This window comes from Oryza glaberrima, chromosome 6 (genome assembly GCF_000147395.1).
Source record: "Oryza glaberrima chromosome 6, OglaRS2, whole genome shotgun sequence".
In the NCBI taxonomy this organism is placed as follows: Eukaryota; Viridiplantae; Streptophyta; class Magnoliopsida; order Poales; family Poaceae; genus Oryza; species Oryza glaberrima.
The window spans coordinates 22062780-22077794 of record NC_068331.1 but is presented as its reverse complement, the minus strand read 5'-3'; the positions used below and the strand labels follow the sequence as shown (position 1 = coordinate 22077794).

The 15015-nt window shown below is 41.1% G+C and overlaps 2 pseudogenes; both read right to left on the bottom strand.

Annotated features, from left to right (window-relative positions):
- Nucleotides 1–1239: 1239 nt before the first annotated feature.
- Nucleotides 1240–4536, bottom strand: LOC127777608 (uncharacterized; annotated as a pseudogene).
- A 2790-nt stretch (nucleotides 4537–7326) lies between these two features.
- On the bottom strand, nucleotides 7327–11657 carry LOC127777607 (receptor kinase-like protein Xa21; annotated as a pseudogene).
- Between the last annotated feature and the right edge of the window lie 3358 nt (nucleotides 11658–15015).

Genomic DNA, 15015 nt, shown 5'->3' with positions numbered 1-15015 from the left:
CGGCGGCGGCGTGGCGACGGCGGCGGCGGCGGCGTGGCGACGGCATGGCGTTGCATGCGGCGGCGGCGTTGCGCGGCGGCGAAGGCAGCGGCGTGGCGTGGCGGCGGCGGCGTGGCGTGCCGGCGGCGGCATGGCGCGGCGTCGGCGTGGCGCGGCGTCTCGTGGCGGGCGGCACAACGGAGAGAGAGATCGAGATCGGAGATCGATGAACGGAGAGGCGACGGTGGCTCTCACCCCAGAGATGCGGCGGCAGCGGAGGAGGCGGAGGCGGCGGCGAGGATGAAGAGCTCGAGACGATGGCGAGATACGGCGGCGTCGGCGCGGGGATTTGCCCTAGGCAGTGGCGGCGAAGGAGAGAGGCCGAGAGAGATCGATCGGCCGAAAACGTTAAGTGTTGGTGGAGAAGACGAGGGCGCACCGGGAATATATATACCCCCGGATCTTTACTCCTGGTTGATAAAAACAACCGGGACTAAAGATATCTTTAGTCCCGGTTATTCTCATCAACCGGGAGTAAAGATCTTTTCCCGCTATTTCCAAATTCTTTTTAAACCCGGTCAGGGTTAAGAACCGGGACTAAAGATTATAGCACTGCATATTATTTTCGCTTACATATGTGTTTCTAAAATAGAAGTTAATGCATTAATATTATTTAAAGTACAAAGATTAATGACAATTACTTCGAAAAATTATTTTTGTCTGTAATAAATTAAGTGGATAAATCGTAATAAGCAAATATATGACTTAAAATTAATAAAAATTCCAATAATCATATATACTTAGCATATGAATGATATTATTAAATTGGTAAAAACTCTAATTAAGATATGTATGTACATACTGCATGATTTAAAATTAATAAAAATTGTAATCATCATATATACTTAGCGTAGGAATTATATTAAATTAAATGTTAAAAACTCTAATTAACATATGTAAATGCCACATGCATGATTTAAACCTTTTAAAAATTCGAATAGTCATATATAAGTAGCATATGAAAGATAGTAAATTAAATTGTGAAAAACTCTAATTAACATCTGTAAATGCCACATGAATGATTTAATACTTTTAAAAATTCTCTAGTCAATTATAATTAGCATATGAATGATAGTCAAATAAATGTAGCATATGAATGATAGTAAATTATGCCATACATCAATTGATTTATATGGATAATCAATACATCCAAAATAGTTTACATCGTGTACACAATAATTACGGCATTACATCGGCGGTGACGGTTGACCGCACGTACTTTCTCCTCACTATTGTTCCCTCCTTGTGATCGCTGCGTGAGTAAGGGGTGTCTTCATTTGATAGGAGGATGCTAGGGTCAATCGTCACCGTGAAAGGGGGTTGCCCATCCAACTGATCGTAATCCTCGTCAGTCTTGTCCTCAACTCCGACGATTTTTCTTTTGCCTGGGAGAACCACTTGACGCTTAGGCTCGTCAGGCCCTCTGCCCTTCTTTCCTTTGCTAGACATGTCCTTCACGAAAAAGACTTGCGTTACATCATTGGCAAGGACAAAAGGTTCATCCGAGTATCCAACCTTGTTAAGGTCAACAGTTGTCATACCACTGTTATCAATCATTACGCTTCTACCAGTCAACCTAACCCATTGGCACCGAAACAGAGGAACCTTGAGAGGACCATAGTCAAGTTCCCATATGTCCTCGATGGCACCGTAATACGTGGTAGTTGTTCCATCGTGTCCCATGGCATCGACACGAACAACGCTGTTTTGGTTCGTGCTCTTCATATCTTGGGCTCTCGTGTAGAATGTGTACCCATTGATCTCATATCCATGGAATGTCGCGATCGACCCAGACGGTCCCCTCGCCAGGAAGGCAAGTTGTTGGTTGATCGACTCGTTACCCATGAGATGTTGTCGTAGCCACGTGGGGAATTATCAATGTGATGCCGTGTAATCCATGCATCGGACTTACCGATGTTCCTGGTGCGAACTAGAGCCAAGTGCTCCTCGATGTAAGGAGCTACCAATGAAGAGTGTTGCAGAACAGTGAAATGGGCTTTACGGAATAAATTGTTGTCTACCGTCATTATTGCTTTCCTTCCGAGAGTTCCCTTTCCCCGTAGTCTCCCTTCATGGCGTGATTCAGGTACCCCGATTGGGCGAAGGTCTTTGATAAATTCTACGCAAAATTCGATGACCTCCTCTGTTCCATAACCCTTGGCGATGCTTGCCTCTGGACGAGCACGGTTATGAACATACTTCTTCGGAACGCCCATGTACCTCTCGAAAGGAAACATGTTGTGTAGGTACACAGGCCCGAGAATACGGATCTCTTTCACAAGGTGACAAAGCAGATGCGTCATTATATTGAAAAATGAAGGTGGAAATATCAACTCAAAACTGACGAGACATTGTACCACTTCATTCTGAAGTGCTTCTAATCTATCCGGATCGATGACCTTCTGCGAAATTGCGTTCATGAATGCACATAGCTTTGTTATTGTTGCCCGGACATTGTCTGGAAGGATACCCCTTATTACAACTGGTAGCAGTTGTGTCATCAACACGTGACAGTCATGAGACTTTAGGTTTGTTGAACTTCTTCTCCTTCATGCTTATTATTCACTTGATATTCGTGGAGTATCCAAACGGTACCTTTATGCTCTCCAAGCATTCAAACATACTTTCCTTCTCTGCCTTGCTAAGAGTGTAGCTGGATGGACTCAAGTAATGGCTTCCTTTCTCCTTTGGTTCCGGGTGAAGGTCGCCGCGTTGTTCCATATGCTTCAGATCATTACGTGCTTCCAGTGTATCTTTCGACTGTCCGTATACACCTAGGAAGCTAAGAAGATTTACGCAAAGGTTCTTAGTGAGGTGCATCACGTCGATTGCGTGGCGTACGTCCAAGAATTCCCAATATGGTAACTCCCAAAATATAGAGTTCTTTTTCCACATCGCCGAGTGACCATCTTCGCTCTCTATAGGTTGGCTTCCAGGCCCCTTTCCGAACACTACTTTAAGATTTTTAACCATAGCAAACACTGTTTTCCCGCTGCGATGTTTAGGCTTCGTACGGTGGTCGGCCTTATGTTCGAAGTGCTTGCCTTTCTTCCATACCGGGTGGTTTGCTGCAAGGAATCGACGATGACCCATGTATACAATCTTCCTACAGTGCTTAAGATACGTACTTTCTGTTTCATCCATACAGTGAGTGCAAGCCTTGTACCTCTTGTTGGACTGTCCGGATAGGTTGCTAAGTGCAGGCCAATCGTTGATGGCTACGAACAGCAGCGCTCGTAGGTTAAACTCCTCCTGTTTGTCCTCGTCCCACACGGGGACACCTTCCTTCTTCCACAACTGTTTAAGATCTTCGACCAGTGGTCTTAGGTACACATCGATGTCGTTACCAGGTTGCTTGGGACCTTGAATAATAATCGGCATCATAATGTACTTCCTCTTCATGCATAGCCACGGGGGGAGATTGTAGATACACATCGTAACGGGCCAAGTGTTATGGCCGCTGCTCATCTCTCCAAAAGGATTCATGCCATCCGTACTCAAACCAAACCGTATGTTTCGTGCGTCCTTTCCAAATTCTTTAAATTTTCTGTCGATGTTTCGCCACTACGAACCATCGGCGGGGTGTCTCAGCATCCCGTCCTGTTGACGCTTTTCAGCGTGCCATCGCAACATTCTAGCATTCCCCTTGTTCCTGAACAAACGCCTTAGCCGTGGTATTATAGGGAAATACCACATCACCTTAGCAGGAATTCTCTTCTTTGTTAGCTGCCCGTCAACTTCTCCTGGATCGTCTCGTCTAATCTTGTATCGTAGTGCTTTGCAAACAAGGCATGCTTCTAGGTTCTCATACTCCTCACCGCGATATAGGATACAATTGTTCGGACATGCGTGAATCTTATGAACTTCCAGTCCTAACGGGCAGACTATCTTCTTAGCCTCGTTCGTTGTCTCGGGCAATTTGTTTCCCCCTGGAAGAATGTTCTTGACGAGTTTCAATAAATCGCCAAATGCCTTGTCACTAACCCCATTTTTTGCCTTCCATTGCAAGAACTCCAGAGTGGTATCCAACTTTTTGTGCCCCTGCTCGCAACCTGGGTACAATGAAGTTCTGTGGTCCTCCAACATCTTGTCCAATTTATGGGCCTCCTTTTCACTTTCGCAGTCCTCCCTAGCGTCCTGCAACATCTGACCAAGATCATCCGCAACGTCGTTACCATCAGCAGCTATTTCCTCCTCGCCCGTTTGATTTCCTTCAAATCCAACATACTGAGTAAAGTCCGGAATATTGTCGTCTTCCACTTCATCTTCTTCCATTTCAACACCTTGCTCTCCGTGGGATGTCCAACAATTATAGCTTGGCATGAACCCCGACTCAAACAAGTGGAAATGAATAGTCCTGGATGCAGAATACTCCTTCTGATTCTTACACTTATTGCATGGACAACAAATAAAACCCCTTTGCCTGTTAGCTTCGGCCACTCTCAAAAAATAGTGCACGCCGTCAATAAACTCTTTGGACCGCCGGTCAGCATACATCCATTGCCGATCCATCTACATGAGTCAAAAAAAAACCGTACACAAATAATTATTCTTACAATAATGACAGTCATACAATAATTATAAGATATCTTTATTCATATAAAAATCATAAAATATTACACCAAATAATTCTTAAAAACTATTTGTAAAGTTTTAAACTAATTTTAATGTGTTTTACTTCTTTTAATTTTCATTTTAGTTTGTTTTCTATTATTTAAGATTAACTTTCACTAGAGTTTTCCTTCTCAACTATTTTATAAAACCTTGTTTAGCAAATGAACTAAATTTCTATATATTCTTTCTTCCCCACACACATTTTCTCTTTCATCAACTTACAACTAAATTTTGGAGACAAAAAAAGTGTGCAAAACATAGGTGCAAATGTAGTATGACAAAAAAAACATTGGAGGATGAAGTTGCAAACCTTTTAAGCACCTCCTATTTGTATGTAATCACCAAAATAAATTCAATAGAAATTTTGGCATGACCTCCCCTCTTTTTTGAAGAAATTTTGAGCTTGCTCGGGCAGCTGGAGGAGGAAGAAGACATATATATAGAGGTGGGACTTTAGTCCTGGTTGGTAGCACCAACCGGGGCTAAAGATCCCGGTTGGTGCTACCAACCGGGACTAAAGTTACGATCTTTAGTCCCGGTTGGTAATACCAACCGGGACTAAAGATCCCGGGGGGGCCTGACATGCCCTGACAGCATTCGAACCGGGACTAAAGATGATCTTTAGTCCCGGCAAATATGCCCGTTACCCTTTTGAACCGGGACTAAAGATCATCTTTAGCCCCGATTTTTATTGCATCCGGGACTATGTGGAAATCGGCTGACCGACGAAAGATGGTTTCTCCACCAGTGTAAGAATTCCAGTAATTTATTTTGGAAAAAAAATCAAAACGGGTACGATGGGATCCGATAGCAGGGCCGTGGATGCTCAATCGATGCCGAGCGCTGATCAACACTGGATAGGGAGGGAGTACGTACTCCCAGGTGTATAGAATCATTTATATATATATATATATATATAGAGGACACTCATATGGGGCACCATGGTGCCCGGGCACCATGGTATCAAATGCACAAAATCACGTAGTTTATATGGTTATCCCAGAACGAATTCATCGATTTGACCAGTGTTTTCCGCAAGGTACTTCAAGGACCGCAGACTGTGAACCACATTTTAGAATTTGCATGCTTTGGGTTTATAACTTTAGGTAGAATATGATTGTATACCTCGTACAGTCACTATGTTTTCAAAAAAAAATTGTGTTTTTTCCTGAGGTGACTGTACACACATTGTGGACATACCATAACAATTGCCCCTTATTGTTATGGTAATATTGTTCATATTACACATCAATAAAAATCTCTGTGTTGTTCTAGGCTTCCTACTAAGGCTGCGTTAGAGCGCGCGAGAAAGGGAGAAAGATTGTTTCATTTTCCGCGCGCACGCTTCCCGAATTACTAAACGATGTGTTTTTTTAAAAAAAATTCTATAGGAAAGTTGCTTTAAAAAATCATATTAATCCATTTTTGAAGTTTAAAATAATTAATACTCAATTAATCATGTGCTAATGGCTCACCTCGTTTTGCGTATCTTCCCAATCTCCTCAATCCCCTTCTTCTCAAACACACCCTAAGTATTAAGTATATGTTATCCATGCACCTACCACAAATTTAAGCTAATTACATCTCAAATAAGAAAGCATATTAAGACATTTGACAGAGAGATGGACATGGTCGTGAGAATGCTTGCGCAACTTCATAGACTAGTCACATAGTGAAAAAAAAATTCGACTGAAACCATGCCAAAAAATATCACCACCTTTTTTTTTAGCAAAACAGTATGTACAAATATGGCAAAATCTAAATCAAGAGGCCTCTCGTTTTAGTGCTAACGAGAGACCCTATCTAGATACCTTAACTGTAGTACTAGTCCTCATCAAGTAAGTAGAAAATAGATTCCTATCACCTATGTTTTGAATAAAATTTTCTCTTAAACTACTCATCCGATCTACGATCTGATTACATAGTTGTGTTTGTAAGAATTAAATCTTTATAACAAGATCTCACATGATCATATTTTAATGAAAAAATACAAATTACTTGTATATTATATCTAAATTACTTTTAGATTTTACTAAATTACTTCTTAAATATATAAGAGTAATTTTAGTAGAGCTTAAAAGTAATTTACATATGTTATAGAAGTAACTTAAAACAAAAAGGAAGTAACTTTATCATGACATTAAAAGTAGATACGTTATGGAGGTAAAAGCGTGAGTATATATAGAAATTAAATTTAATCAGCACAAATTATGGAATTAACTAAAAATGATAACAAAATAAACAACTCACAACATTATGAATGTATAATAAGTAATTTAATCAAATCGAAAAGTAATTTATATATATGATAAAAGTAACTTACATATATAATAAAAGTAATTTACAATATAGATATTTCTTTTATCAAAATATAGCCATGTAAGATCTTGTTGTAAAAATTTAATTGCAACGAATACAATGGTGTAATCGGATTATAAATCGGATAAATAATTTAAAAGAAAAATCTATAAGAAGCAAAAAAAAAAAAAGAGATGTGTCATGTGGTGTACTAGTAGGCAACAAGGTCTGAGATGAGTCTCTGGTTAAGACAATATAGAGTACAGTCTCTATGTAGTCACGTCCTACAAATATACGAGGAATGCGATCTGTTTTGAGCTTTTGTCTAAACTGCTCCTCTTATTACTCTATATTAGAAATTGAGGGTTCAACAAAAATCTCTGTGAATGGTACACATTGGTGGGCATAATTGGGCAAAAGTTTACATCAATAGCACAAATCCGGACATTACTCTCCAAAGCTAACTGCTTTGCTACTTGCTGTCCCTGTTTGCTAATGCGCCCTTGATTATAAGTATCTCACGGCAAACTCTTCCCATCTCCCATCGTGCATTTGGCGGTGTCATTGAGCATGAGAGGCCTATTTTAACTAATGGAATGATGCAATTTTGCAACACATGGGTTGCAATGCTTCCATCCTGAATCAATACGGGATCAACAATCTCATAGATGTTATTTGGAAATCCTCTGTAGATAAATTCATGCATGGTTGTACCATCAAGGAATTTTTCATGAGTTGGACGATTCCCAGTAATCATTTCTAGCAAGAGGACTCCAAAGCTGTAAACGTCACCCTTGGTAGATATATCTGCGCCCAATCCATATTCTGCATCCACACAATAATTTGACAACAATGAAAAAAGACTCATAAAAAAAATAAAACAAACTCATCGTTTAAAAAAGGAAACAAACTAACCAAAGAGATAAGAGAACTTTTACGGTACATTCTACTACCAGTATATTTGATCTAACGGTGTAAATTTATCTGATCCTCCTCCCAAATATCCTGCAGTATAAATTGTTTGGGGGTATATTTGTCTTTTTATATATTTGCGTGGGGTAATTCTGTAATTCGTGTTTCCTCTTTTTGTCGGATCCAATCGATTGTCGCCCGCCCAGTCAAAGCGATTAGCGGTTTTTTTTTCTTGATGCCGCACGCATGGGCGACCGCCGCCTTCCGTGAGCACGCCGCGCCGCCACTGACGACCACGTCGTCGCCGTCGCTGAGAGCTACAATAGGCGCCGTCGTCATGTGGAATCGATTCGATTTCCCTTCTCGCGGCGCCAACACGGGAGCGAAGTGCGCCGGGAGCAGGGACGCCGGAGTCGCAAGATGTATCGAGAAGAAGCGCTATTACCCGGATGACGAGATCCAGAGAAAAAACAACCGATGGAAAATTAATCCCGATGAAAATAATTCTCTATTTTAAATGACTAAATAACCTTTTCAGATTTTTTTAACAAATACCAAATTTACCCTTTAATATACTGGTAGTATATACTAGTAGTAGAATGTACCATAAAAGTGCTCAGAGGAGATAAATACCTCACCTGGTGCAATATATCCAATGGATCCTTTTAGGCAAGACAAACATGCTGAAGTATTATGTTGTACATTAGATCTAGTGGATAGAAATCTTGCAAGGCCAAAATCTCCAATACACGCTGTCATGTCAAGATCCAAAAGAACATTACTAGGCTTCAGGTCACAATGTATTATCGGGCATACAGACTGGTTATGGAGATAATCCAAAGCATGTGCCACATCTAAGGCTATGTTAATTCTTTGCATTAATGTTAATGTCTTCCTTTGGACTTGTTCATTGACCTTGGGATGTAACCACATTTCTAGGTTCCCATTCGGCATGTATTTGAACACAAGAGCCTTGAATTCTGACCCTGTCAAATCAACTGTAGAACACAGGGTAATGACTTTGACCAAATTCCTATGGCGTATGTTTTTCAGAGTTCCACATTCTGCATCGAAGCTCTTATCCGCGCCAAATATGTCAAGGTTAAAAATCTTGATAGCAACAATATTGTCCTCAATCTCCAGACAACCTTTGTAAACTGTTCCAAATGATCCTGAACCGATTAAGTTAGCAGAAGAGAACTGATTTGTTGCTTTTACGATGTCTTGAAATGTTATCTTCCTCGTACGCTGATTAGATTTTTCAAAATGTGGCACCAATTGCTCTCTCCTCCTCCTCTTCTTCCTAAGAATTATCCCAAGACATGACAAAGTAATGAAGGCAACAAGAACAATTGGTATTACTACCTTGATAACCAAGTAATTGTGCTTCGTTTTATGCTTGACTGATATTGGACATAGAGGGAGAGCTAACTCCGGAATGTTTGTGCATAGTCTTTCATTTCCTTGGAGTGACACAATACTACTATTGCTAAAAGCACCACCCGTTGGAATTGGTCCATCAAAATTGTTGAAGGATAAATTAAGAACATGCAAATTACTCAAAGTCGCCATGAACTCTGGAATTTTTCCAGACAAATTGTTTTGTGAAACATCGAGTTCTTTCATGCCGACCAAGTTAATAAAAGACTGTGGAATGCTTCCTACAAGGGAGTTGCTTTCTATTTGAAGAGACTCTAGAAGCACACACTGGCCAAGAGTGGATGGGATGTTACCAGACAACCTGTTATTTGAGATATTAAGGGTGCCAAGATTAATTAGGTTGCCAGCCTCCTGGGGTATATCTCCAGATAATTGATTGTAGGACAAGTCCAAATATTGTGAAAATGAAGAAATTTTGAAGAGCTCACTTGGTATGCTTCCAGATAGTGAATTGTGAGAAAGATTCAGTTTATCGAGTTGTCTGCAGTATACTATACTAGTAGGTATACTTCCACTGAAGTTGTTCCCGTCTAAACTGAGCTCATTAAGCTGAAGAAGGTTCCCCATAGCATCTGGCAAGGGACCAGAATGTTTGTTCTTCGCAATCGATAACACTACCAGCTTGTGCAAATTTACAAGTGTTGGTGGTATACTATCACTGAAAAGATTGTAGTCCATACGTAATTCAGTGAGGTTCTTAAGATTACCTATCTCCAACGGAATAGTTCCAGAAATTTTGTTTGCTCCAAGCCAGAGCACCTGGAGACTATCTGAAAGGTTACCGACAGATCTTGGAAAATTCCCGTCAAGATCGATTATTCGAGTCAATCATCAGCGTATCTAACATGGAACAGTTCGACAGCGAAGCAAGGAATCTCCATTCACCCGTTTCTAGCATATTGTCACCAATATCAAGTATTTGCAAGTTTGGCAATGATCCTAATAATGGAATGTCCCCAGATATCCTATTGCTGGCAAGAAGCAGATTATCCAGTTTAGACGCATTAGCCAGAGAAGCTGGAATAGTGCCATCAAATCTGTTTGCTGTAACTAGTAACGTCTGAATGTTTGGGAGGGTATGGGCAATATTGGCCGGCAATTTTCCAGTGAGCGAGTTATCTGCCAAGCCAAGATATGTCAGAGATGACATATTGAACAGGGATGGTGGCACAGGCCCTGATAGGTGGTTGCCATTCAAGGACAGCCTTTCTAACGTTGAAATCTGACCTAAACTTTCTGGGATGCTCCCAACCAATTTGTTCTTGTGAAGCATAAGATAAACAAGAGAGGTAAGGTTCCCTAGAGAGGGAGGTATTTGTCCTGATAGGCCGTTCTCTCTTATGCTAAGATATTTCACAGGAGGCCGGGAGATTGCTGTCACAGGTGGTATGCCTCCAGAGAAGTTGTTTTTTTGGAGGCAAATAGCAACAAGTGATGTATGCCTCCAGAGAAGTTGTTTTTTTTGGAGGCAAATAGCAACAAGTGATGAGGTGTTGAAGAGAGACCGGGAGCTCTCCACTGAAACTATTGGCCATGAGCCTTAGTACCTGGAGAGATGGGCTACTCACCAAGGATACCGGCATCATTCCGGTCAGGCTGTTGCCCCCAAGATCGACGTGAACAAGAGATGAGCTACTGCCGAGCAAAGGCGGTATGCCGCCGGTGAGCCTGTTGCCCGAGAGGACTAGGATCTGCAGCTTGGGTAGCGTCCCAAAGGCAGTAGGGATGCTCCCTTGCAGCTTGTTGTTGCTGAGGTTGATCTCTTGCAGGTCCATGCACTGGCTCAGGGTTGTGGGGATCTCACCTTCGAGGGAGTTGTTCCACAGGCCGAGCACCCGGAGGTTGGCGCACGACGACAGCGCCGACGGGATAACGCCGGCGAGAGAGTTGCCGCTGAGGTTGAGGTAGCTGAGCCGGCTCAGAGCGCCGAGCTCGGACGGTACGACGCCGTGGAAGCCGTTGCCGGCGAGCTGCAGCGTCTCGAGGGAGGTCAGGTTGGCGAGGCACGGTGGCACGGGGCCAGCCAAGCCCTTCGACGGGAGGCTCAGTGCGGCGACGCGGCGGCGGCGACCCGCGGTGCACGAGACGCCATTCCAGCTGCAGAACTGGAGGGACGTGTTGCTCTGCCACGAGGCAAGAGCACCGGACGGGTCGGAGACCTGGGACTTGAAGCAGAGCAGGGCTCGCTGGTCGTCGTTCTCGCCATCCTCAGCAGCGCCGGCGAGTGTTGAGCGTGCTAGGATGATGGAGAGGTAGAGGAGCAAGACTACAAGACCTGGACATAAGGAAACCGAAGGCATCATTGCTGCTGCTATAGCTCCTCGTTCAGAATCGTTTTGGTGCTCGCAAGAGATGTAAACATTGGTTGCTGTGTTAAGGCCGGCCTCCTTGCTCTCCAACTGCACATTTTATAGAGTGTGGACAAGCCTTTAACATGGTAGGTGGCAATGATCGAGTACAATGATAATAAGGACCAGAAAAGTACGGCGCTTCTATCCATGTCAACCTTATACGTAGTCTAATCCACACTAGTTGCCTAGTTGGTTACTTATAGGATATCTCATGTTAATCGAAGAAATACTAAGGGTGTGTTTAGTTCACATCAAAATTGGAAGTTTGATTAAAATTGGAACGATGTGACAAAAAAGTTAGAAGTTTGTGTGTGTAGGAAAGTTTTGATGTGATAGAAAAGTTGAAAGTTTGAATAAAAAGTTTGGAACTAAACTCGGCCTAAACAAATCTACATGAGGCTGAACTACAAGGACTTATATTTCATTTTTTTATGGAATTACTGTCAGGCATTTGCCCAACAGTATGTCTCTACTATTATAAAAATTGAAGATGTTTTTGTCGGTATTTTGGTACGTCATCCGTGTATGGGTCGGTTTTTAAGTTTGTTTACTTTTGGAAATACAAATCCGTATTTGAGTCGATTTTTAAGATCGTTCACTTTTGTTAATACAGAAGGAATCATATAAGAAATCTATTTAAAAAAAACTCGCATGCTAACTTGAGACGACCAGACTCCTAACTGCAGCTCATGATTTTCTAAAAATATATATATCCAAGCGAACTTCCACATTGAATTTCATCTTAACTAAACTATATAACAACGTTGCAACGCACATGCATTTTTTCTATCTTTTATAAAAGTAACAATTACATCATACAAAAGGATAGGTAAACCGTAAATGAAAATTACAAAGTTTGTAACCAATGAAGAACTAATTGCTTGAGAGGATCCTTCATTCCACAAATATCCAGAAGAAGCTTTTTCTTGAACTGATACTTCCATCCTTGAAAGGTGGGATGTATATTCTTAAAAATCAAACAATTTCTCTGCTTCCAAATATGTCAAGCAGCTGATGCCAAAGTGAATTCTTGCTAGAACAATCATCTGGAAGAAGTTGAGATTAAAATTCCAACTGATGCCCAAATACTACCAACATTCCAGACTAAAAAGACATGTGAATAAAAGATGCAACCACTATCAGAACAAAGAACACAAGTTAGATCATCATTCTCTTTTGCACAATGCCTACGGTCCAACATATCTCTTGTGTTGAGTCTGTCCATTGATAGGAGCCAAGCAAACACTTTAATTTTCATCGCACAGTTTGTCTTCTAGATCCAAAAAAGTGGCCTTGGAGGTTGCAGACAAGAGAAATTTAGTGTGTACAATCTTTAGGCTGAATACCTGTGAACATTCTATATGAAACCCCAGTGATCACCAAACCCCACTTGCAGGTGAATATGTTAAAGTTCCGACTGCAAATTAGAAATTCTCCATAGGCATCAGCATTTAGAGGCAGCATGAAAGCATTTTCCAAAGGTCTTGAGCAAATCTGCTCGACAGATTTTAGCATATTATATTTGTTTTTTCGAAATACGGTATAGATGCAGACGCTAGAATAGACACACTTACACCTAAGTTACAAATGAGTCCTATTTCTACTTTTTGGAATTAAACTAAGAATTTTCTTCTCCGCATGCATGGATCCGGCTCTGCAGTTGCCACTTATGCCCTCACGATGAGGGTGATGAGCACCTCTTCACACTAGCACGGGATAGCTCATCTCTATAACGGGCGGGAAGCCTCATTTGTGTCGGGATGGGGTACCATCACAAACTAAAGGTCACTGATGTGAAAAGTCATCTGTGTCGGGCCCCTTGCTGTCACGGATGACAGATGTCCTTGTCAGGTCAATGTTAAACCCCGTCACTGATGAGTTTGACCCAGCAGAGGAGTCAAACTAGGGCTCGCCATCGATGAGTCATCCATGACGGGCTGACACTTGAAACCGACTGGTACGGTATGGTGACCGTCACGGATGACTCATCGGTGACCGTCTCTACGGTACACCCGATGCCTTTGGTAATAATTGGTATAAGTTTTTTTTATAACCCGTCAATAATCAGTTTTTTTATTAAGTATTTTACCTAAAAAATAAATTTTATTTTTTGGCTAGCCTCAGTCCTTTGCTAGCCATGCCCGCTGCAAAATAAGAGATACACACATATATATTTCCAGCATGCCCAACATTCCAACATTTTTCGCAAATATATCCATCACATATATACCAAATTAGTTCATTTGTATCGACATCTTGAAGAGCTAAGCATCAAAGCCTGCAAAACCGAGTTATAAATTGACAAATTTATATGTAAGTAGCATTGCAAATGTATACAGAAACATCACATCACATTGTTTTACATATAATACATAATTGTTACATAATCACATGTTTTTTATAAGCATTGAAAAATGTTCAACCATTTTGAGACGAGCTACGACTATAGTCCAAAGCTTCCTTTGGAAGATAAGATTTCATCGTATGAAACGTGCTAACTCCATCTATAATTTCTTTGAAGTCGTGAGGTGGAATGTTGGAAAATTTTAAAGCATGTGAGGCACCAAGATAGTGTTTATATATATATATATATATATATATATATATATATATATATATATCAAAGTATTTAGTATATATATATATACATACATACTTCAAAGTATTTAGTATATATATCGTACACACAATTGAAGCACACACCTCGAGATCTAACAATGTCACCATTTTCAGCAAGGTCTTCATGATATGGCACACGTGGAACCCACATGTCTCCCAAACTTGTCGTCATGGGAAGTTTTTTTTTATGAGTGAGATTGGATTTTCCTTCCTTATGCCTTCTACCTTTTCGAACATATTGGCTCCACGCTTCATTTAATGAGGCTTAAATCCTCGACCAATCGTTTTTATCCTTAACAATTCGGGTGTTAATAGTATACCATGCTCCACTTCGGCACTATGACCAGTAGAATCTAATAGAACCTGCGGTATTAATATATTGCTAGTTAAATATTAAAGCTATACGCGTTGTGGACTACATCTGGTTAGGTTACCGTTAATGCCAAAATTTGGTAAGCCCTGAAGTCATCATCGGCCTAGAGTCAGTATCGGCTTTAGAGTTTCGGAATCGGCCGATGGGCATTATCAATCGCTAGTAGACGGATTCTTGATGGGTTCGGTCTAGGAAATTAATTGAATTAAAGGAAGTTTATTCAGAAGAGATCGAGTTCAAGGAGAATGCGGCATCACAGTTTATCTATTATTTAGGAAGAGTCTATTAGTTTCTTTTTATCTTTAGAAAAGTGTATTTAGTGTTCGATAAGGACTTTATGTTTTTCTTTTATCTTCAGGAAAGTTTCTT